Genomic DNA, 25,808 nt, shown 5'->3' on the forward strand with positions numbered 1-25,808 from the left:
AATTCCCTAAATCTGCATGTTTAAGCAACCTTCTTCAAAGCTGAGACATAATCCTCTACAGGCTCCATTTTATTCTGTTCCCTTCTGAAGAAAGTGTTTCTTTCAACAGTGATACACACCCACGTCGAGTAATATTTGTCCAAATCTTCAAACACATGTTTAAACACATTAGAATCACCTGATCTATTCTTTTTTCCCCCATAGCATTGTACACTATGAGCCCTTCGGGACACAGGGAAAGTAAGAGTATTTTATTTTTCTTTAACTGGGATAGCTCTTCATCCTCAATAATACTGATATACTTTAAAAAGTACTCCTTCCATTCATGCTATTTAAGAGGTGGCCCTACTGTAGAAGCTAAGAATGGTTGCGGTGGTGTCAAAGAAAAAGTATGTGATGCATATATGACTCACTATACAATGAAACATACAGCTCACAATAATTCCTTCAACCTTTACAAGTGATGAATTGTGTATATTTGTAAATCGTACCAGCGTAATTTCTAAAATAATGACACCATTCTAGCTATAACAGTTTAACATGACACTATTGCACTGTGTTCATATCTCAGAAAGAGACCACTCAACTCCACCCTGGGCAAATATACATGAATTGCTCCATAGAAATATGATGATAGAGATTGACAAGTCACTCATCTATTCTCCACGAGCAACAAACAGTATCAAAGAGATTAAATTAAACAGTACCTAAATTCCATGAAAATGTTTTTGTTCTTTTTTCTGCTTCACAAAACATGTGCATCCTAACAAACTTAATATGTGAGACGCACTGTGTCTTCAACTTGAACACATTTGTTCCTTTCCCCCCGAAGCGTAAATAATACTCTCAAATTTTCTGACGTTATGTCAAAATGCCATGTCCCGGTTCAAAGATGGCTGCATGACGTACCAATGCATGGCGTGTTACGCTTCAACTGGAAGCTTAGAGTAACTAGCCATGGAAACAAAAGCTGTTGTGCAATGGCCTTCACATGCAGGATCCTCTGCAGCAGTGCTACCTCAATTGCTGCCAGTTATTATGGCAACAATGTTGCGATTCAATGGTCTTGGTACGCACACTTCATTTACAGCCACACTCTGACAGTTACTATGGCAACAATGCTGCATAGGGGTGCTGTTCACGCGCAGACTTCAACTATGGCTGTGTGAGACCGCTGTATAGTTATGCACACATGCCCACGCATGTAACATGTGGTCATCCAATTTTGTTGTAATAAATTCAGCCCTCTTCATTTTGCAATGTGATCATCCAATTTTGTTGTAATAAATTCATCCCTCTTCATGTTGGCCTTATTGGACGTTGTGGATTTCTTCCCCGGTCTCTGTTGTTTAATCTCCTCGAACCTTCCGCATCAAAGATGAATGTAGGTTTCTGAAGCAGCCAAGTGTCATGGGTTGAGATCATCATCAATTTGTGTTTACAATCTTCACTGGAGACACGTAGTGAGTACTCATTCCTTTAATAAGTACTCATAAGAGTAAGGCCAACACATACTGCTCTCTGGAGGTTCAAGCTGTAATTGACTTGAAGCCTACTTTGATGACTACAACATTGTATACAATGATCTACCTCGTGGTACATAACCTAAGTATTAAAAAGTAAGCACAGCATTATATTGTCTTCAGAAGTCCTGTTTCGGTTGCTAAGCACCAAGCAAAACTTGTATATGAAGTCAAAGTGCTGTTGTTGAGCCGCACTAAGCAGGCATCCCTGCTCTAATTCTTCACCTTACTTGAAGCCCGTGGTCAGGCAGGTTGGGCAGCGATCACCAGTGCTGTGATAGAGAGTTTTATCAGAGTTGGCGTACCCATTCAGGGTGTGTTTTTGAAATGATTCACTCTAATTCAGAACAAGATTTTACACCACCCTGTGATCCTAAGAAAAGATCATTAAAGGTGCTTTTCCCTTCCTGTTCGCACAAATGGAGTGAAAAATCTGCAAAGCATGAATTCTCTGACGTAGGCCCAGACAAGAAAAACTTTATTTCTCTGTCTAAAAGTGATCTTTACCAATTAATAGAGAAAGCTATTAATGAAGAATTCAAAAAAGCTAGTAAGATAACAGTATATGCGTCTGATGATGCCAAAATGCGAAAGTGATCCATTATGAGCCCCATAAGGAAAAACTCATTCAAGGACCTCAAAGGCAACAAGTATTACAGCATATAAGAGAAAGAATGGAGTTTCCTTCATGCTGTGCTGATTCCTGTTCTATGGACCTTCAACCAATGATGCATTGCCAATTCACAATAATGTCAGACATATTCTCACTTGAGACTGAGAAAATATGGCGAAGACTGACATTCCACACTTTTATCAAAAAGATACATATTAATTGATGCAGAAAAAGATTTTCCACAAAATTGAAAGGTTATGGTCTAGCTTGCTAGTAATTATTTGCCTTTGGAGACAGAAGATTTGTTGCTGCAGGATCCAGTAGATAAAAAGATAGAGAACACTTTAAAGAGGGCACATGCTACAACAAATGTTTATTTCCTCAATGCAGCCTATGCAGCCTAGTCTTCTCAGAAACTAAGTAGAGCCTTTCAACAGTTGTTTGAGATTTTTCGAAGTGCAGATAATTGTATGGAAGTAGTGGGAACTTGGAATTGGTGGCTAAGCTTTTCTCAGATACTATTCTCACATCCTATGTTCAACTGTCACATCTTCTGGAGCGATAACGGCAGGTAGAAGACATATATGTTTAAGTCCATGGAACACTGATGCTGTACAGTGATCACTGATAACACATTTACCTTTTAAGGGCCAAAAGCTATTTGCTAAAGAATTAGATAACATTTTGAAAAGATCAGCTGAAGAGAAGAAACTTTACAACCTTTTAGATCACAAAAGTCAAGATCTTTTACATTCCATGAGATTGAACAACAGCAGATCAGAAAGCCCTTTCATGGGCAGACTTGTGGTCGAGGGTCAGCTATGGTGAAACATCCCAATTCTCTAATCCAAGTAAAACTACCCAAATTCCTAAAGCATGAGTAAATTACAAATGTGAGCAGGATTAAAACATTTTGTTCAGTTTGGGAAGACAATGATTTCAGATATATGAACATTAAAAGTAATGGAGACTTTGGTCTCTAGCCTGGCGGCTGTCACTAGACTGCCGGTGGTATCACAACCCCGCATACCGCCATGGATTTCGTGGGGTTCTGTACCGCCACAAAAACAATGGCGGTAGGCACTATCAGTGCCAGGGAATACGTTCCCTGGCACTGATAGGGGTCTCCCCCACCCCTCCTCCTCCTCCCCAGAGTCCTCCCCCCAAACCCACGACCCCCCCTACCACCCCCAAAGGTGGAAGGACCCCCCTCCCCACCCCCCAAACACTGACACACACACACCCCCACCCCCCTACATGCACACTCACACAACTACTACAAATACATGGAGACATACACGCACACATGCACACAGACATATACGCATTTCCCATACACACAACACACCCCCTGCATGCATACACGCACACACACACCCCCTCTACACACACACACGCACACCCCCATGTACGCACACAAAACACAACGCCCCCTACCCCCCTCCCCTTACGGACGATCACCTTACCTGGTCTGGTGATCCTCCGGGAGGGAACGAGATCCATGGGGGCTGCTCCGCCGCCAGCTCCCCGTCACCAGACCACTGCCACACCGAATCCTGGGTTGTGATTCGGTGGACGGTGTTCTGATGATGTGGCGGTGGAGCAACCTCCACTTCACCGCCGACCGCCAGTATGGCTGCTGGCGTCTTTCCGTCCGAAAAAGGGCAGAGGGCTGCCGGCAGTCATGATACGCTGGGTGGAAAACCGCCTGCACTGGCATTCTTCAGCACAGCGGTACCTCGGCGGTCTTTGAAAAAGACCGCCGAGATCCAAATGAGGCCCTAAGGCTGATCTTGGATCTAAGGAGATTGAACAGCTGCCTTCTGAAAATAAAACTCAAGGGGGATCCCTCCAAACTCTACTACCTCTTTTAACAAAAGCAATTTTCTCATTTCTATAGACCTTCTGGATGCATATATTCATGTTATCATTCTTAAGGAATGGAGAAAGTGTCTGAGGTTTCTTTTGGATCAGAACATTATCATTTCAGTGACCTTCTATTTGATATATCCAGTTCGTTGCCATTTTGAAGCCCTCAATATAACAAAAGCGATGTATCAGTTAGTGAATTGGAGACATAAGTTCAATTCAGATCAAGTTGTAATTGCAGTATACAGTGTTTTTAGATGCAAAGGATTATTAATATCTGTTAGAAATGGGGCCTCTAGTTGGCAGGGGTATATACCCTTGTCCAAGTAGAGACCACAATAGCTAATATTTATCTGAATAAAATAAGGTAAAAACGACAAAGATCTTTAAAGCACAAGTTGAAATATCACTTTTAAAAGTTTAAAAGAGTCTTAATCCTTAGAAATAGACACTTGTCTCTTTATTACACACAGTACCTGCTATGCGTAAAAAATAACGACGCACAAAGACCGCAGAATGGAGATGCGTGGAATAAATAGGATGTACGTCGAATTTTCCGATGCGGCACAGACGATGTGTAGTTTCTTTCCGTACTGCAAGGGGCTTGCGTCATTTTTTGGTGCAGTCTTGGTTCCTCACTGCAGTATGGGGATATTTTGATGCCCAGGGACGATGCAGGCAAAATCCTTCACAGGCTGGAAGGGGGCACGGGTGCTCCATTGATCCTGTAGGTGATGCATCTAATTTTCCTTCGCAAGGCAGGCGCTGCATCGAATTTCCACTCGGGAAGTCGGAGCTGCGTTGTTCCGGTTGGCTGTTCGGCGATTTCTCTGTCGCAATGCAGGCTTTGCATCAATTTCGGCAGGCGGTATGTCGATTTTCGATGCACAAGCTGTTTCCTGAAAAGATGACGTCTTTTTGGCCCTGAGACTTCAGAAAACAGGAGGCAACTTCAATCCAAATCACTTTTGGGGAAGGCAGAGTCCTTCTCAGCAAAGTCAGAGGCCAGCAGGGCAGCAGGGCAGCAGTCCTTCTCAGCAAAGCAGTCCAGGTGAGTCCTTTGGGCAGCCAGGCAGGGTGCAGGTGTAGGTCCAGAAGTCTCTGCTTTGGTGGGGTCAGAGACCCAGTTTATAAACCCAAAAATGTATTTGACGTGGGGGAGGCTTTCAGTTCAGTCCTGTCTGCCAGGGTCCGAGTAGGGGGTTTAGCAGTACATTGTGTGAGGGCAGGCCACTGGCCTTTGAAATGTAAGTGTCAGGCCTTCCATTCTTCCAGCCCAAGAAGACTGGTTCAATATGCAGATGAATGTAGGTGTGTCTGAGTGTCCTGTGGTTGTGGTTGGCTGGGTGAAATGCACAAGGGAGCTGTCAACCATCACAGACCAGACATTGATTGGAGACAGGCTGTAAGGCACCGATGGTTTTATGTGCAAAGAAATGCTCACTTTCTGAAAGTGGCATTTCTAAAATAGTAATATAAAATCCAACCTCACCAATAAGCAGGGTTTTTCATTACCATTCTAGCCATACTAAATATTACCTGATTACCCCTTTCAGATCAGAATCTACCACTCAAAAAGTACACGGGGCAGTCATAATGCTAGTCTATGAAAGGAGCAGGCCTCAAAGTAGTGGAAAATGAATTTAGGAGTTTTCACTACCAGGACATATAAAACCCATATGTACATGTCCTCCATTTTACCTACATAGCACCCTTCCCTATGGGTTACCTAGGGCCTTCCTTAGGGTTGCCTTATATGTAGAAAAAGGGGAGTTTAAGGCTTTGCAAGTACTTTTAAATGCCAAGTTGAACTGGCAGTGAAATTGCAATGGCAGGCCTGAGACGTGGTTAAGGGGCTACTTATGTGGGTGGCACAATCAGTGCTGCAGGCCCGCTAGTAGCATTTAATTTACAGGCCCGGGCACATGTAGTACACTTTACTAGGGACTTATAAGTCAATCAAATATGCCAATTAGGGATGAACCAATGTTACCATGTTTAAGGGAGAGAGCATATGCACTTTAGCATTGGTTAGCAGTGGTAAAGTGCGCAGAGTCCTAAAACCAGCAAAAACAGTGTCAGAAAGGTGCAGCGAGGCAGGCAAAAACGTTGGAGGATGACCACCCAAAGGCCGTCAGGTCTAACAATAGCTGTTTAATTTTTTGTAAATTTCACTTGTGTGTGCTGATTGCAAAGTTTGTTTTGTCAAGTCGGCAATACATCAAACCAACACATTTAAACGGATATAACCAGTTCTTTGGGAGACTTTACAAAGGTACTTGCTTCAGTCATGGTCCATAATTAATTCATGGGGGTTCCGTTTTTTCTCCTGATCTTGATGATTTATTGATATTGACCCCTTCTTTTTAAATTTATAAGAAAACACATCCTTGTTTTGCCAAAATCTTCAAAAGTTTCGATTCATCCTGAACTTGACCAACTAGAGTTGATCCCTACACAACAGAGGATGTTTGTAGGAGCTCTATTTCCAATGGTTCTGGAAGAGTAGTTCTCCCATGGGAGAGAATGCAAAAAATACAAGACAAGCCACAGACTCTCCTACAAAAAAACTTTGCAACAGAAATGTTGATAGTTCAAAGACACATGGCTGACACTTGAACAGTGGTGAACTGGGCAAAACTACATCTAAAGCTGTCAGTGGAGGTTCAGATTCCAGTATCACATCAGCTCAAGGAAGAATTGAGCTGGTGGATGTTGGAGAAGAACTTAGTTTCAGGGATGATAATAGATTCAACAGCCCAAGTAATTATAGCTATGGATGTCAGTATAATTGGACTGGTGGGGTGACAGAAACCATCAGAATTCTGTGGAAATGGCCCCTGATAAAAGCGAATTAGTCCTCTAAATGGAAAGAACTGTTTGAATTTTTTCTTGCAAATACTAAAAAACAAACGCTGTAATAGTACAAACAGACACCCAGGTAACAAAACACTCTTTTTCAAGACATATGGGAACAACATCTCCAAGAGTCGCAGCCCCAGTTCACTCCATTGGAATTTGGGCAGAGGAGATTTGGTCCTCTGACATGAACCAAAATAACAGGGTCTCATAACAAAGTAGCAGATTATCTGAGCAGAACCTTCCCTTCATCCTCATCTCTCCATCAGCATATGGACATGTTTCAAATAATAATGAGCAGATTTGGAATGCCATTGTTTGATCCTTTTGCTACCAAAATTGCTGAAATCATTCCTGCTATACTGTAATTCTAGAGTTGTGATGGACTCTGAACAAACTGATTTGATAAAGGGTCAATGATCATGTCACCCACTCTTTCTGCATTACATATTAGCCCTCAATGCAACTTCTAGTCAAATGGGTGCCAGTTTTCAAAAGTATGCAGATGAGACACAAGCATTTTTTCAGCAAACTAGTTACCTTGATGCTGACAGGAAGAAAATGGTATAGATGTTTACATGTATCCAGGAGTGGATGAATGAAAATCAACTTACCTTGAATGCTTCCACAAAGTTCCTCTTAATTGTTCCATACCATTGGTTAGAAACCATAGAGCCAGCCATAGGTCATGTAGAGTGATAATGATCTACATTCAGAACAAAGTAAATGTCAATTATAAGTTATATTTATTAGCCATTACATTTGCCAGGAGGTTAGACCATCTAAGGGCTTACTGTACTCTTGCAAGATTTAGTATAGTACCTTCCTCGTTAGGTCGAACATAGCAGCGTGCAAGCTCTGCTTTTCAACGTGTTGTTATTTATCTGGGGCGTTAATCACACCCACCTCGTACCCATCACTTTAATTCGTTCCTCGGCCTAACTTTCCAGGAAAATAAAATGCATGAAGGTACCATGCACAATTGAGTACTTTAAAGAACTAATAAATCAAGAGATTAGAAGTTCGCCGGTAGCATATCCGCATAAATAAACACACTAATATAACAGTGTACATATAGCAAAATTAATAAACAAACTTCTTTAAAAAAAACACCTAACGACAAACGAGATTGGCGGGGTGCAGTGGGACATACCGGCCAATTAATGTGGATGTCTGTTCACACAATTAAAAACTATGTAGAAAGCACTACTTTTATATTGCCCCACCTTTTATGACCTTAGCAGTTTCCTCACATTCTTCAATAACAACAGCTCCTCGGGAAAAGATAAAAAATGTTAAAAGTTTTCTAATTTCCAATGTATCTCATACTTTTTTGAAAGTATAAGCCAAAAGAGGTTGCCAGCGTTTCCTTATTTAGTGTTAGTTTCCAAAAAATCACGACGGTTTACATCTTCTATCCCATATCCTCCACAGAGACCTTGCAACAAGCATGCAGTCTTGAACACCCAATTGGTTTATTTCTGAGAACGTCCAGCAATTGGGTCTGATAATTCTATTTGTTATTTAATACAAAAACCTCATCAATTTGCCATTTACAAACGTATGGGATTAAAGGATATCATACAAAGTAATAATTGAAGAACCAGGTATCATGAATGAGGTAACTGACAATTTTTCAGACTTAGAAAAACTATATTTCATCATTATCCAACCCATCTTTCCTTCCTTATATGGAGGTTCTGAGATTCTGGTTGTTAATAAAAAAAAACTTTTGCTACACCTGCTACAGAACCCACAATTTGATTAAATGTGAGGGAAGCTAGGGAGACTGCTGCCCAAACGGTGCACCCATTGTGTAGGGGGTAATTTTGGCCCGTGGCTACTATGTCATACCTCTGCTATGAGTGAAAAGAAGTTTGGATGCTCACCACACTAAACTTTAAGTGAAAGTGAAAAAATTTGGTTATGTTCTTGCACCAGGGGCATAAATACCCAGATGTCCTGTTTGTACTAGGTCAGAAATGTAATGGTTAAAGACACTGAACAAACAGAAAGGATATGTGGACTAATACATCATGAATCCGATTAACAAAAAAGAGCACTGCAAATAATTAGCTACTACATTATCACTGGCGCCCTTGCTCATCACAAACTTACCAGTATGTGGCTAAATCAAGCAAAGTCAAGCTATTTTTTTTTTTATAAATCTTTTTATTGAACAGCAAAACAGCCATTGCACAGTATAGCATGTCGCAATACAATTTGCAGCAATCATCCAAGGTGTAATGTTCTGATCAAGAATCATCCAGATATGACAATCAAATACAGTTAATACGCTGATCCTTCACCCACCCGTGGAATCCCACCTAGAGAGTCACTCCCCATTCCTGTAGGCTTCCTACTCTCCCCAAATTTTCTTCCACTTTGTCAGGCAATCCCTGCTCTGGTGAATTACTCTCTCCGCACCCCTGCACCAGTCCAGAGCGGTGGGCCATTCCTGTACGCTGGGCGGAGATTCAGCTCCCCAGGTTCGTGCTATATTATGCTTAGCCACCAAGGCCGCTATGGCCAACCAAATGCCCTGATGTATTTGGGCAGGGAATCTTCCCCCTCTATATTGAGTAGGAACAGCATGGGATCCAATGGAACCTCCTTCCCAAGAGTCTGGGCCATTGCTCCGGCGATTCCTTGCTAATAAGCCTGTATCATGGGGCATGCCCACAGAATGTGGTAGCAGGTGCCCTCCTGCCCACAGTCTCTCAAGCACTGCGGGGTATGCGCCCTTCCCATCTTACATAGCACAACCCTGGAGTAGTTCGCCCTGTGTAGAATCCACAGCTGGATCAGCCTGAACCGGACGTTAACCACCACCACCACCCTGGGGCTCTGTCTCGCCCCCACCCAGTATTCATCATCCAGTATTCCCAGGTCTGCCTCCCACTTGGCGCGCAGGGGTATCATTGGGTCTGGGGAGTTGTACAGTAATTTCTTATACGTCAGAGATATGGCTTTTTCTTCAAGTTCAGTGGTTCCATCAGTAGACAGTCCTCAAGAGGGTCTGATTCTGGCAATTGATCATCGCCCAGGACATGCTGATCCAGTGCGTGCCGGAGCTGCAATTATCTATATTGCTCAGTTTCCACCAGAGCATACTCCTGCTGAAGGACTTTGAATGTCACCAGCTCTCGGCCCCTCCACACATCTCCCAGGTGTTCAATTCCTAGCAGACACCATTTGTGAAACCCGCCCAGGGTCCTAAGGCCACCCAATAAATCACTACACCACAGTGGGGTTCATGCAGTCAATGAGGATCCATACCCCATATACTGGGTGGTGTCACGCCATGCTCTCACCACTGCTGCGGTGTGCGTCAGCAGCAGTCGCAGGCTAGCATGATCATACAGAGCAGACTCATATCCCTTCCTGCCCATCGTCTCCCTGTCCAGCCACAATGCTGGGTCTTCCTGGTCGGAAAAGGCCCAGGCATTGACAGTGAGCAATTGTGTCACCCAGTAGTATCGTTGGGGGTCTGGGATGGCCAACCCACCCTCATATACCCCCAGTTTCAAATTCTGCAATGCAACGTGGGAGCAGCCACCAACCCATTGCAGCAGTCTAATCTCGCCGTCCAATCGTTGAAACACCTCTGCCGGTATTCTATAGGGAGTATTCTGAAAGACGTATAAAGTTCTTGGCAATGTCATAATTTTATATAAGGCATCTCTGCCCATCAGGGAGAGTGGCAGTGTCCTACAGTGAGCAACGTCTCATTGGAATCTATCCAGTTGTGGTTGGAGATTTTTTTGGAGGAAGCCCTCCTGACTCCTGGTAACATATATCCCCAGATATTTAAAACCATCCCAGCATATCGGTGCCCTGCAGTCTGGGGGCAGGATGGGAGGGGCCCCCACCAGGGGGAAGACCAGCGATTTTTCCCAATTAATCTTATAGCAAGAATGTTCTCCAAATATTCAGAGAACCTGCATTATCCTGGCTACGGACCATCGGGGTTGGTGACATTTAGTAAAATATTGTCTGCATACAGAGAGATAAACTCCTCCCATGTTGTGCCAGATGCTATACCCTGTATCAAGGGGTCTTGCCAGATCCATGCTGCTGAGGACTCATTCGCCAGCGCAAGCAGGATGGGTGAGCGTGGGCAACCCTGTCGGGTACCTCCATGTAGGGGAAAGGTCAGAGAGAGCGCGGCATTGGGCCTCCAGGTCCTGATATACCAGTCTGATCCAGTCTAAGAATCACAGCCCCACACCAAACCTCTCAAAGTGGTGAAAATATAAGGCCTTTCCACACTATCGAAAGCCATCTTGGCGTCCAGTGACAGGAGTGCTGTCTGCACACCAGTCTGGCTTTGTGTCATATGTAGGACCCCATATAGCCTCCGCAGATTCAGACACATGCATCAGGACCGATCCGGATGGACCAACTTTACAATAACTCCACGTAATCTAGTGGCAAGGACCTTTGCCAAGACCTTAACCTCTGTGTTGAGAAGGGAGATGGGCCTATAAGAAGCACATTCCTCTGGGGGTCTACCTTTTTTCAGAATTACAACAATGGTTGCTGTTCTCTGATCCGTCAGCACCCTCCCAGCCCCCTCACTTCCCAGAACAGAGCCAACATGTACTTGGCGACCTTGCTCCCTATGCACTTAAACAGCTCAGCCAGGAATCCCTTTGGTCCCGCCACCTTACTCGCCTAAAACACCCATAATGCTGAGACAATTTTCTCTGCGGTTAACTCAGCATCTAATACTCCCCTTTCTTGTTCTGAAAGCTGAGGCAGCGGTATGTTTTGCAGAAGATCCCTACAATCCTCCCCGGTCATTTGTGTTGAGGAGGCATAAACTTCCTCGTAGTATGTAGTGAAGGCTTCCGCTATAGCCTCATTTGACCTAGGAGTGATGCCCTCTTTGGACCGAATCTTCCTGACCCATGTTCATTCATAGTCCCTCCTGTCTAACCAAGCCAGTAACTTGTTGGCTCTGTTGCCCACCCCATATAGTTGGCGCTGGAATGCTAACGCGTAAGCCTGCGCATGTTGTTCGGCTAGTGTACGCAGTTCCTGCCATTTAAGGAGCAGTTGGTGGTGTAGGCCATCGTCCGCTTCCCTCTCTATGTGGTGGCGGGCCTCATGGACCTCAATTTCTCTCTCCAATTTCCCACACTGTAAATTGCGCTCCTTTCTCTTCCCCCTATCAAATCATGTGCATGTCTCCTGATTACAGTTTTGAATGCCTCCCACAAGACACACACAGCGTCTACACCCCCACATTGTCTTTGAAGTATTGCGTAGCCCTCTCCTTAATTTTGTTACTGAAGGACTTATCCGTCAAGTGCCAGGGGTCCCGTCTAGGTGGCAGGCAGTGGGACAGCATGGGTCCCAGCAGCATGACTCCCACTGGGGAGTGATCCGAGATGCCCCTCGGGTAGTGCGTGGCCTCCCTAAACCTCCTAATGTGTGCCTGTGTGGTGAGTAGGTAGTCCAGCCTCAATGAGCTGCCATGTGGCGCGGAGGAGTACGTAAATGGATGCTTCCTCAGGTTGTGCTCCCTCCACAGCTCCTCCAGGCCAAATGAGTCCAAAAAGGACCACATCAATCCTGAGGTGTCTGGTGCCGTCGCATGTGAGACTCTATCGAATCCTAAGTCAAGCACAAGATTCATGTTGCCTCCCACGATTAGTAATCCTATCGGGAGGCCCACAAACAGTGGCCCTAGATCCGCCAGAGTAGAACCCTGCAGTCGTAGCGGGGCATAAACTGAACATAAGTTGAGCGTATGTCCCTCCCAGTCCCCTGAGACCACCACATACCGCCTCAATGTGTCCCACCAGGTATAAGTCAGTATGAATGGTATAGATTTTTTTGCGAGGATGCCTACTGCCCTAGAATCCACTGTATAGCCTGCATGCGCAATGAGCTGATAGCCAAATCTGTCTAGGGCCTTGTATTGATTCCCTTTAAGAAGCATTTCCTGTAGCAGGATAAGGTCTGAGACATGTCTGTGCAGGTATTGAAAGACTATGGTGTGTTTAATATGATTACCTAGCCCATTCACATTCCATGTCAGGACTTTAAGGGTGCGCGCCATCGTACCTGCCATTTGGAAACTTTTCTAGATCAAGACGGGTTGCAGCACCGGCCCCCCGCTACAACCTCCTTAAATGTCCCTCTATCCCAGGTAGTGTCCCAGGTCATCGTTCTGCTGTGCAATAGCATATAAACACCATATAACATTGAACTGTTGATTAACATGGCCCCTCTAGAAAATCCCCCCACCCTGCGACCCCGCAAAGGAGGCTTTAAACTGCCACCCCCCAACCCTGTCGCCCTCAGGAACTCAAACTGATGTGTGGGTGTGCTTGCGCCACCGATTCTGACCATCACAGCCAACTAGTAGCAATTAGATTCAATCCTCCAACCATAATATCCTTTTATAACACTACCCACCAGCCCTGATCCCACTCTGGCAAACGGAAGCCACCATCAGATTTGAGCCGGTAGCTCCAGCCATTGTCGCAGCCCAGGTAGGCACATCTTCCAGACTACATCAAGTTGAAGTCAAATTGTCCTCCCTCAGCGTCCAAGCTTAGTAGTCCCTACTATGGGCCATTCGGGGCCGTCCACCTATATATTCGATGATCCCGTTACTGCAGTTCCAGTTTCTTGTCTCTGCTGCCAGGGGTCCACCTTCCCTCTCCCTCCATGTCCTCTTCTGTTGCCCTTGTGGCTGGGGTGGCCCATGGCCCGGCACCCCTCCAGCCACTCCCAGGCTTCCTCTGGTGCATCAAAGTGCCATGTTTTACCCTCTGCTACCACCCTCAGGTGCGCCGGGTAGAGCATCATGTATTTAAATTCACTATCTTGTAACGCTTTTTTGACCTCTTGGAAGTTTCGCCGTTGTCGCTGGACCCTAAGTGTAAAGTCTGGGAAAAAGCGGACAACTGCACCCTCATATTGGAGATTCCTGCGAGGATAGCATCTCTATCTCGATAATTTAAGATTCTCGCAATGATTGTCCTCGGAGGACCCGTGCCCTGTGTGTCCATTCAACAGTGAAAACTTTAGATAGTCTCTCAGGGCAAAGATGGTCTATGATTAGGGACTCCTGAAAGAGCTCAATACTTGGATCCTTTGCCCCCTCCAGTATCCCACCACCATGATATTATTTATTTGTGCCCTCCCTTCCTGATCCTCCAAGCATACCATAACTCTCTTGTGTTCCATGGTGACAAAGTGTACCTGCTCCTCGAGGGTCTTGGATGTAGACTGTAGGCAGGCAATATCCGTCTCAGCAGTTGTGACTTTCCACTACTTTCTTGAGGTCTGCCCACAGGAGAGTCACGTTCACTGTTACTGCGTCAAGTTTAGGCTCCAACGTTCCCTTCAGGTTGACAATGGCTGCCATAATGGCACCCAGCGAGGGTTCGCTCGGGAGGGTCCCTTCCGCCTCCTGCCCCCCCTGGCCTCTTCCAGCGTCATGGGTCCCCCTGCTTGCCTGGGGACAGCATACTTGTCCATTTTATTATTCTGCTGCGGTAGCTGTCCTTTGGTTCTGACTATATTTGGGGGACCCCGGTGTTGTGGCCCCTTAAAGGACTGTGTAGGATTCACTGGCTGGGGTTCTTCCTTTACTCTCAGCTCCCACTGTCAGTATCTGATGTTGGTCCTCCACTTTGGAGAGGGCACTCCCCTATGGTCCAGCGGCGTCCTGCCAGACCTCCTCCACCAATCGCGCCATCAGGGCCCCCTGGGCCCCTCCATCGTCAGCTGCGTGGCCCAGACTCCAGGAACAGGGCCCAGCCTCTCCCTCCAAGTCATGATCCTGCCACCTCCTTTGCAGCGGTTACGTTGTTACCCAAGGGGTCCAGCTAGTTTTCCCAGAAGGAAGCAGCCAACACCGGCACCTCACTCATCTCTCATGCCTTCGCCTGTCCACTGCCGTTGTCCAGCACTCTTCCGGGCCCTCATCACCTCTGCTCCATCTCGTCCTGTGGCAGCTGCTGGTGTTGGTCATGTGGGAGAGGGGCACTGCAAGCCTCCATCATCTTCTGCATCTGTTGCGGGCCACGGGAGGCCTCTGCACACACAGGTGCCCGAATCTGGCACTCTGCCTCCGCTGTCCTCTCGTCACACCGCGAGCCTACTGCCTATTCGGGGCTGCCACCCCCGTCCCCCCATGCCTTAGGATCCACAGGGCAGACTCTGGCTATAGGCCGCCGGGCTCATTCCTGGCTTCTGGTGGCCCCCGAAACTTGGGAGCTCCTCACATCTGTGCCCCTCCATCCCGACCTTGCCCGGAAATTGGGAGCTAGCCGCGGAGCTCCACTAGTTTGTGGCCATCTTGGTTGGCGCTCAGCCATGCCCCAAGCAAAGTCAAGCTTAAGCAGCAGCCATAGCCATACACCAAGGGGTCATGCACCATGGCCACTGTTAAAACACCACTGATGAAACTGAGTGAGACAGACAAGACCAGCCACAGAAAGCTCATATTGTCATGCACACCATCCAAATGCAGAACCCAACTACTCAAACTAAACTATCCTGCAGTCAATGCACGTGGGAAAATCCCAGCGAATACACAGAAAATTAAGAGACCCAATACACAATAAACTGTGTGAAAATTGCAAAGAGAGAAAAATCTAGTCATGTCTGCAAAGAGGATGTATTATATACCCAGACCAAGCAATGCCTGAAATGTAGGGGGATCCCCAGTGCAGATGAGTATCCATTTCCATGTAGTGCCCATGTCAGTTTAAACAGACAAACCGGACTTTAAAATGGAAGATCAAAAATTGTGAATTCTCAAAACTCACGAATGAGCTAACATGTTTTAAACTAGTCAGTATGACTATGTACAGAAGCATTGTGAACCATTGCTTTAGTACCTACAGCAAGGGTGGGGTTTTTATGAGCTTCTCCTGTCTGCAGCTGTGCAGGCAAAAGCTCGAAATTAAAGGCTATAAGTAAGAAAGAAACGTGAGTTGAGAGAAAAGGGAAAGAAGGATGGAAAGATCAGAGGAAGGAAAGGTGAAAATAAGGAAGGGTGAAAGAAATGTAGAAAGTGATAGGATGGAGCTTGGGTAAATGAGTGAGGAAGTGAGTCGATGGCTGGGTAAATAGACAGGTGAATGGGTGCCAGAGTAAATGGAAAACTGAGAGGGTACTCAAAGGATGGGTGAAAGGTTGCTAGAGTAAATGGAAATTGAGAGAATGGATGGCAAAAATGATCAATTGATGGATGGAAGGCTTTATTGATGGTTTTATAAGTCAAAGGATGGATGTATTGATGGGCATGCATTGCTAATGGACATGTAAATGGATGGATCGAATGATGAAAGACTGAAATGATGATGGATTGTGAAGTGAAAAGGTGGATACCAACAGGTGGTGGGAAGGGGGCAGGAATGAATAGCTAGATCCTTGGAAGAGACAAGGGAGCTCCTATTGGAGCTTTGTTGAAAGTAGGAGTATTTTAATCTTCTAGCTACTCCTTTGGGTATATTCATGCCAAAATGCCAGTAATCAGATTGTGGGCATCTTTTCTACTCTGCACCATTATCTGTGCAGACATTGCTGGGAGGATTAACAGAAAAACTACCCAAAAATCCTTAATTATTCATTGTCCCCGGAAACCTTTTGCTGTCAGTGTTGACATGCAAAATGAGAACTTCTGCTAAGTAAGTTTATGAAACCTTGAGGAGCAAAATAACATGTTCATGTAAAAAACAAATAGCTCTAAAGTTAAACAACTTTGCCTAAAGCAAAGCAGGAAAGTGTATTTAATTATTTACATACAAAAGCATCATCAGATCTTAACTTATGATACAAAAGGGAAAGCATGGAACTTTGCTACAAAAATACAAACAAAGGCAGTAGATCACAGCTTTCAATCAACTCAGCTTTGATGTTTTCTAGGTCAAGAAAATACACTAGGGTGGGCAAAAGAAACATCAGTGGTGCTGAGAGAAGTAGAAGGTCATAATAAAATATTTGTTTGTCCCGTTTGAAATCTTTAAACTTTGAAACCCAGTTGGATCATATTAGTTATGTCCAAAACTATTAGCAAGTTACTAACACAAGCACATTACTCTTGTGTGAGAAAGTAGCCTCTTTCTAGCATGGTTACCCCCATTTTTGGCCTGTTTGTCAGTGTGTTTTGACTGTATCCATGGGACTCTGCTAGTCAGGACCCCAGTGCTTATGGTTTGTTGCCTACTTGTCAGTATGTTTCACTGTTTTCTTCAGTATGCTTTACTGTGTCACTGGGACCCTGCTAACCAGGACCCCAGTGCTTATGCTCTCTCTGGTTCCAAATTTACCCTTACATACTGGTAACCTAGTATTTCACTCCGAATTGGCATACTAGACCCCCTTATAAGTCCCTAGTATATGGTACGTAGGTACCAAGGGTATTGGGGTTCCAGGGGATCTTTATGGGCTACAGCATTTCTTTTGCCACCTATAAGGAGCCCATACAAAGGCTTCTACAGGACTGCCACTGCAGCCTGTGTGGAATAGTGCATGCACTATTTCACAGACATTTTCACTGCACCAGGTCACTTATAAGTCACCTATATATCAGGTCTTTTAACCCTGAAGGCTGGGTGCAAAGTACCTGTGTGTGTGAGGGCACTCCTGCACTAGCAGAGGTGCCCCCACGTCGTCCAGGGCCATTTTGCCAGACTTCGTGAGGGTGTGGAGCCATTTTAAGTGTGCACTGCACATAGGTCAATACCTATGTACAGCTTCACAATGGTAACTCTGAATATGGCCATGTAAGGTGTCTAACAACTGGGAATTGTACCTCAATATTGATTCCATTATTGGTTTCACAATCCCGTGCACTCTGGGGGCTCCACAGTGGACCCCCAGTACTGCCATACCATCCTTCTGAGGTTTTCCAGGCAGCCCCAGCTGTTACCACCTCACAGACAGGCTTCTGCCCTCCTGGAGCTTGAGCAGCTCAATCCCAGGGGGCAGAACAATGCATTTCCCTTAGGAGAGGGGTGTTACACCTGGTCCCTTTGGAAATAGGTGTTACAGGCATGGGAGTGGTATCCTCCTGGAGGCGCTGGAAATGCTCTGAAGGGCACAGATGGTGCCCTCCTTGCATAATCCAGTCTATACCGGTTCAGGGAACCCCAGCCCCTGCTCTGGCATGAAACTGGACAAAGGAAAGGGGAGTCACCACTCCCCTCTCCGTCGCCACCCGAGGGGTGGTGCCCAGAGCTCTTCCAGATTGTCCCTGCGTTTTGCCATCCTGGATTCCAAGGTGGTGGGGCACTATGGGAGCATCTGAGTGGCCAGTGCCAGCAGGTGATATCAGAGACCCCTCCTGATAGGTGCTTACCTGGTTAGGTGACCAATCCCCTCTCAGGGCTACTTAGGGTCTCTCCTCTTGGTGTTTCTTCAGATTCAGATTGTAAGACTCCAGCAGGAATGCTCTGCATCCTTTACTTCATCTTCTACCGACGGATCAACCGCTGATTGCTCCAGGAACTCTAAAAAACTGCAACAAAGAAGCTAAGATGACTTCTGCAACATTGTCTCTTCAGCTCCTACCAGCAACTGCAACAATTTCCAGGTCATGCAACCTCCGAGGACTGCATGTCTTCACCCTGCACTAGAAGAACCAAAGGAATCGCCTGTGGAGTGACAAAGTCACTTCCCTGCTTCAGCAGGCACCTCTCTGCAGCAATGACCATTGGTTTGGGTCCCCTTTCCTGATGACAGGTGTGGATCCAGCAACACTCTAACAGTCCCAAAATCCAGCTGTCCAGTTTTGGTGGAGGTAAGAGCTTGCCTCCCCACGCAAAACAGTACCCCCATGCACTGAATAACTTGCAGCTGCCAAGGCTTGTGTGTGACCTTCCAAGAAGTTCTTCAAGCACAGCATAGCTTAGGCTCCCAGCACTCCATCCTGCAACGCACAGCTTCCTGAGTGGTTCTCCAGCGGCGTGGGAATCCTTTGTGCAGTGATGCATGGGCCTCCATTTGCACCTCCTTTGTCCCCATACTGTGGGACTCCTGTGCATGCTGCCTGATCTTCTGAGGGCTCTCTGAGTTGCTGAGAGCCCCCTCTGCCTTCCCCTCCTGGGTAGAGGCCACCAGGTCCCTCCTGGTCCCAGGCAGCGCCATTTTCCGCCAACCGCATGTTTTGTGTGAGCCAAGGCTTGTTGGCGGAATCCAGCGACGCAAACCAGACTACATTCACCCATTCGGCATGGGACATCTTCTGCACCAACTAGGAACCCAAATCTGTCTTCTTTGGTGCAATACTGACTTTGTCTTCTCACCAGTGGTTCTTCTTTTACACCTTCATCTGGGTTAGCAGGGGCTCCTGTGCCCTCTGGACTCTTCATCGGTTCTCAGACTTGGTCCCCTTCTTCCACAGGTCTTCAGGTCCGGGAATCCATCGTTGGTGTTTTGCAGTCTCTTCTGGTTCTTGCATTATCTTTTATAACGACTTCCATTGTGTTTTAGGAAACTTGCTGTGTTTTACTCCTGCTTTCCTGGGCTCTGGGGTGGGGTATTTTACTTACCTTTGGTGTTTTCTTACATTCCCAGCGCCCCTCTACATGCTACACTTGCCTAGGCGGGAAAACGACTTTTGCATTCCACTATTTTGGTATATGGTGTGTGTTCCCCCTAGGTCCATTGCAACCCATTGTGATTTTCACTGTTTGCACTATTTTCTGACTATTTACTTACCTGATTTTGGTTACTAGTGTATATATTGTGCAATTTACTTACCTCCTAAGGGAGTATAGTCTCCAAAGTATTTTTGGGATTGTGTCACTAAACTAAAGTACCTTTATTTTTGCAACACTGAGTATTGTCTTTCATGTGTGTGAGTACTGTGTTACTACAGTGGTAATGCAAGAGTTTTGCATGTCTCCTAGTTCAGCCTTGGCTGCTCTGTCCACAGCTTCCTCTAGACAGCCTGGCTTCTAGACACTGACTACATTTCACTAATAGGGGATAACTGGACCTGGTATGAGGTGTAAGTACCTTAGGTACCCACTACAAACCAGGCCAGCCTCCTACATCTAGGAAGCAAAAATTAGATACCTCGGCAAAGAGAGAAAGCTAACAGTGAAGCCCTGTGAAAAAGGGTCCCGAGTGCAGGTGCTCAAGAAGGCTCTAAGAAGTATGGGACATTACCCATTCAACGCAGAGGATAGATAGGTAAACACTCCTCCTCGGACAATTCCAAAGGCGCAAATGAGACCTACAACATGCACAATAAACTGGCAGCACCTTCAAATATCACAGAGGTGGGACTCCCTCTCAAGCTACTTCCACTTTTGCAATCTCCCAGTCTCATCATTAGCAGGATACAAGCAGCGACTCATAGAACCAAGGCAGACTAAAAGCTGTCAACTGTCACTTCTCTGAATAGCGCAGTTCCTCTTGGACAAACACCAACTTCCCTCCAATGAGTCATCTGAATTTTGTAAGAAAGCTACTTATTTCTACGTAACACTGTTCAAACGGTGTCCATTCCAACATAAACAAGTTAATTGTCATCTTTTAACAACAGCGTCCACTAGCAAAAACAAAAGAAAACGTGAGTGGAAACTGAGAAAAGACGACTTAACAAAATAAAAGAAAGCTGGCTTTAAAAAATGAAACTTTGCAATTTTGTTTCTCCTGCTGGGCACCTTATGCCAGTCACAAGCCTTCTGTTTGCGGGGCACTAGAAGTTAAAATGAACAAAATAGTACCTTGATGACGTCCGGAGCATTGGACGGGCACTAATCAAGTTGAAATTAATAAGAGCTTGATCCCTGCGCCACTCAGAGGAACGGAAATGATGCCAGACATGCCTTGACGAATTAAGAGGCTGCAAAGAAGAGTGCCATGCACACCAACAAATGGTGAGCGGCAGGCATGGTCCAAGCCCTTTACAGAGCACAACAGTGTCTCGCATGCGAGGCGCATGAGCTACTGCATGCACTGCCAGGCTCAACCTTAAAAAATTACCCCATCACCCTTTAAAAAAACTCCCATTTACTTTTCGTTTTTCGAAATCAAAATTAGGAATTTGTTTTTGAAAAGCAAAAGACTATGCTGAGGGGCCGCTTTTAACACAGAATCCGCCACTGCTCATGTCATAGAGAACGATCACTGCCTGGCAGAGATCTCTGCGTACGGCAGTCGGTCTTCCGCAGTCACAGTGGAGGCAAACTCTCTTCTGCCCTGATGGACCGAAGCACAGGCCATCACATTTTAAATAAGACTGTTAGTCTTATAAACAACCAAAAAAAAACAATCAGAGACAGTTCTCCGGATCTTACTGCTTCTGTCACCGCTGCTGCACAATAAACGGGTATTTATCATATTTGTCCCATCATGCTTTCGTGTACCTGCCGATGTAGCAATTTTTAAGTTCCACGAGCCTTCCAGTCTAATTGCCCTGTTGCTAGGGTCCTTTATTTACTCATCCTCTCAATCCACAACAGACTGATTTCACTCTTCTCCACTCCCGGAATTGTCTGTGAACTGAAATGAGTCCGCAGTGGCAGTGTAATCCCAAATATTAATTCGAATTAAACGGATGGGAATTGTGCCTCTATTAAAGTAAATTATGACTAATAGATATCAACTATGACTCAATTAAAGCAAATTATGACTAAAAATAGCTTCCACTCTGCTTTAGTCTATCCTTCATTTCATTTTGTCTTAGAACCATTTTATCGAGGAAGAGTCTTTGAAAAACAGTTAGCTTTCATGTTTTTTAGATTGCGGGTGTGCGGCACCCTCCCACCAACCAGGGTTCTTCATCATTCTTCACTTGTACTATATTCACTAGAGGTTTCCCTAACCAGAAATCTTGCTGTTTTTGTCGTTAGAGGGGCCTTTCAATAGGGCTGCCCCCTCTATTTATTACTATATCAACTCAATATCTCTTATACAGCAGTCTGCAAAATAATTCATTCTTTTGCTTCCTCGGATAGCAGTTGTAATGTGGGGCCCTAGGCCCTCATGCTGGTAAGTAAGGGGACGCAGACACAGTGGTAGGGTGGTATTGAACTGGCCTCAGGCACGTGCGCCCGGCCCCTTTTATTGGCAGGGTCACCTGACTGGTGACGCCTGTGTTGGGTGGGTGTGGGTTACATCTGTAAGACCAGCCCTCAGCAGAGTGGCTGGCAGAAAGACTAGAATGAGTCCAGCTGGACTCTACATCCCTCCCAAACTTTATTGAGGAACCAAACAAAAGTCCAACCTGTAAAAGAAACAATAACAAAGCACCACAATCCGTCTCTCGGCCTCGAAAAGGCAGACTGCAGAATTGCAGTGGACATGGTGCAGCTGGGAGCACCCGGACACCTCCGCACAAGACCATAATTTAACCAGGTAACATCTGGGCACGAACACTGTGTGGATGAAGTCCAGATACTTCAGTTGCTTGTCCACGACCTCACAGTTCGCTGGATATTGTTGATCGGGTCCTGCCTGGGCTCATGTGGTCAAAGTCTATTTACAGTTTCTGATGCGGGTGTATCTGGAGCAGTGGGGAGTCCACTGTACACAGTTCTGGACGGCATTCTGACTCTGGAGATTGTCTACCTCCTAAGACTGCAGATGACATGACAGCCTGGGGCGCCTGGGAGTCCAGCTGCAGTCTTCCCTCTCGTGCCAGATCTCCATCAAGCAGGAGTCTCCTCGAGGCCCTTTCGCGGGCTTCACGGGACTGTGTGGGCTGTGCTTGCCTATCTCAGGCCCAGCAAAGACGTCTCAGAGGAACAGCCTACAGGACCACACCCTAGTCTCGCATGGAGCCACAAGGGTTGTTGATGCAGGGTCCGCTTGCTCGAGCCATCCGGATTCAGGTGCTCTGGCCACGGTGCAAAGTCTTAAGGTGACCAGTCTCTCGATATGAGACCTCTGTGCTTCCGGATGCCTGATGTGGAGCTGTCTCAGATGCATTGTCTCCCAGCGAGATTCCGCTCTCACAGGAATTCATTGGAGGCCCTTGTCCCTGGATTGCGACGGGACTGCGTGGGCTGTGCGGGCCAACGTCGGCCACGCCAAAGGAGTCTCTCTGAACTCCCAACAGGGCCACGTCATAGTCTTGTGCAACCCCAAGGGTGGATGGTCCAAATGATCTGGTCTGCTCTCACCGGCAGGCGTCTGGTTCACAGTGCTCATGGCAAGTGTTAAGATGATAAGTTTCTACGTTGCCAGACATGCCTTGTCAGCATCGGTTCTTGTTGCTGACTGTCTCCACTCAGGTGGTGCTGTGCTCCTCCTTCGATGATTGGGCGATGCACCACATCATAATGATGATGTTTTTTTTCATCCTTTTGCAGATCAAACAGGTGGCGGCGGCTTCGTCAGCGGAAGGACCACTTGATGGACATAGTGGCCACGGCAGGTCTTGTGTGGCCTGTGCAGTCGGCGTCAGGGATGCCATCACAGCCAAGCAGCCGGTGACAGGTCGGTCGTACTGGGAAGCGTGGGGGACCACCCGCATCGCTGTCTTCAGTGACGTCTGCTCACCCCGGTGACTGTCTTGTACTGATGGGTACCTCCTCATCTGCTCGCACGAGTCCTCAGTTGTGTCACTCTACTTCCTTCCACTTTCACACCTGCGATGGAGTTGATCTGTGGTGTGACCGGTCTGTCACACTCCTCTCCTCATTTCTTGTTGGCATCGTGCCACTCTCTCTTCTCCTTGCTGTGGCATCGTGCCACAGGTCACATGTTGCGGCACACGGACCTTGCGCTGCACCTCTGCTGGTACATCTTCCTCGGTCGTCCTCGATGTGGCGTTGTGCCACAGGTCGCATGCTGCTTCACATGGACCTATCACTGCACGTCCTCTGGTGCATCTTGCTCGGTCGCAGCCTTTCACAGGCTGAGTCCTGCGGGTAGGACATGATCTGCTCTTCAGGCAGACCTCTCCCGGTCTGGTCCGTTCCCGGATCCTCTTGGTGGACCTCTCTCTGGCAGGAGGGTCCCCGCTCTCTTCCTCCTTCTCTTCACTCGAGGGCGCCGCTCTTGCGCCTCGAGGCTGCGCTGTTGTGGCGCTCACTCCTGCCATCTGCTATGGCAGGGTCGGTCAGTTCAGATGACCTGCTCACTGATGGGCCAACAGTGGCCATCTTCCATCGCTGCGCGGCCAGCTGACATGGCCTCTTTTCCCGTGCGTTACGTCACGCTCTCGGGTACTCTCTCCATCTTCACAGACTTTTACCTATGTCGTCACATTCTCTGGCGCAGCTCTCTGTGCACGCTGCGCACGTGTCAGTCTCTTTTTTTTTTTTCTGGGCGTCCTGTGGCAACGCCTAGCATGTCCCTTTCTTGTCCTGCGGTGATGTCCGTCACTGCTGGGGCATGTGGCGTTCTCTCGTAGGGTTGCGTTCTTCCTAACTGGTCGTGAGGGCAGACTCTCCAATCTTCGATAGTCTGTTTATCCGTTAATAATCACTGAAATAATGTATCTGCTTAAAGCGAAATGATAACCCTGAAATTCGGCTGCCTGTGGGACATAGCTACACATTTCTGCAAACGTGTTTGTGTACACAGGATTGCTGTGAAACAGGATTACTGTGAAGTTCGCGCATGGCAGTATTTCCCTCATAAAATTAGGCGACAAGATCAGTCACTTTCATTTTAGCACAAGTGGACATAATTTATAGGAGACCTTCTGCTCAGAACAGCATTTTTTTGGCAGGGATAGTGAATTCTTTTAAACTCACTAACCTGAGAGAAACCAGTGGCTTGCTTGCTAGGAGGGACAATATGTGACTTCATAACTGCAAATAACCATTTGATACATGAGTGGATCCATGGAGACACCAAGCATTATATACTCATTCACAGAAATTTCCAATTGCCTCTGCACATGGAGGTACCATATTGGGCTATAAGATTTTGTTACTTTTAAAAAACACAAAACAAATTGCAAATTTATTTGGACCCAATTCACAAAAGCATTTATGCTTATGAGAAGTAGTGAGAGGTGAATGGCTAATGGTGTCAAGGGCCCAGGATGGAGCTGTGGTGGTGGAAGTCATAGATAGGAAATGGGCAGCCTGGAATCCCCTCTCTTCTACACCACTCCTTGACAAGTAGTGATCATCCCACATAGAGGAGGGGGGTCTTGAACAGTTTTCTTGAATCTAGGGCTGGGAGCTTAGAGGAATGCACACAGTGCAATAATATCCCCATAAAAGGATTGCCAGAGAGAGTTGAGGGTCGATCAATTATCACATTCCTGGAACACTAGATCAAGCAGGAGGAACACACTCATAGAGTCCTGAATCCACCGATCGTGATCGTATCTTACAAAGACAAATAAAAAGGGGCACCTTGCAGTTGAAAATCACAAAGTTATGATATTCCTGGATTTTACTGATGCAGTGCAGCGACAACATGCATCTTTAATCAGAGCAAAATGATGACTCAGTGATATGGAAATCAAGTATGCCATACTGTTTCCAGAAAATTCAAAGTATTGACTGACACTGGATCACGTTTTTCTTGATACCACATGAAGTTTAGAAAAGGGAAGAAATGCACACTAAAGATTGGATGCTTGCAGATCACCGAGTGCACCCTACAGAACAGCACCATAAGAAATTCCACAAGAGACAGCAAAACAATGCCAGGCCAACGAACCAACAGGCCCTTGTTGCGAGAGAGTAAGCAATGGCAGAGGGCGCTGAACGGATCATCAGCTCCTTAAGAGAGGGGTGCATGGCCCAGACAAGAGAGAAGATTGAAATGGACAGCAATTGAGAGTCTGTAGCAGAGCAGTCATCAGCAGTGGAAGAAGAACTGCAGAAGTTTACTTTAGGCACAGCAGATTAAATTGTTTGAGCATCAAACAGCAGAAAACACATTCATGTATACAAGTGCAGGTGATGCACTGGCCATCATAGAAACCAAGACTATCTGCTTTACAAATGTAATGTATGGCAGGAGCCAGGAGGGATAGAATCTTTATTGCG

At 46.3% G+C, this 25,808-nt stretch overlaps 1 long non-coding RNA gene across 1 annotated transcript in view; it reads right to left on the bottom strand.

Annotated features, from left to right (window-relative positions):
- LOC138249153 (uncharacterized) overlaps positions 1-25,808 on the bottom strand; it is a 94,497-nt gene that overhangs the window by 63,265 nt on the left and 5,424 nt on the right. Inside the window, exon 2 of the long non-coding RNA XR_011194753.1 lies at positions 7,479-7,570. This is a non-coding gene — a long non-coding RNA (uncharacterized lncRNA). The remainder of the gene's footprint in view (positions 1-7,478; positions 7,571-25,808) is intronic.

This window comes from Pleurodeles waltl, chromosome 8, assembly GCF_031143425.1.
Source record: "Pleurodeles waltl isolate 20211129_DDA chromosome 8, aPleWal1.hap1.20221129, whole genome shotgun sequence".
In the NCBI taxonomy this organism is placed as follows: Eukaryota; Metazoa; Chordata; class Amphibia; order Caudata; family Salamandridae; genus Pleurodeles; species Pleurodeles waltl.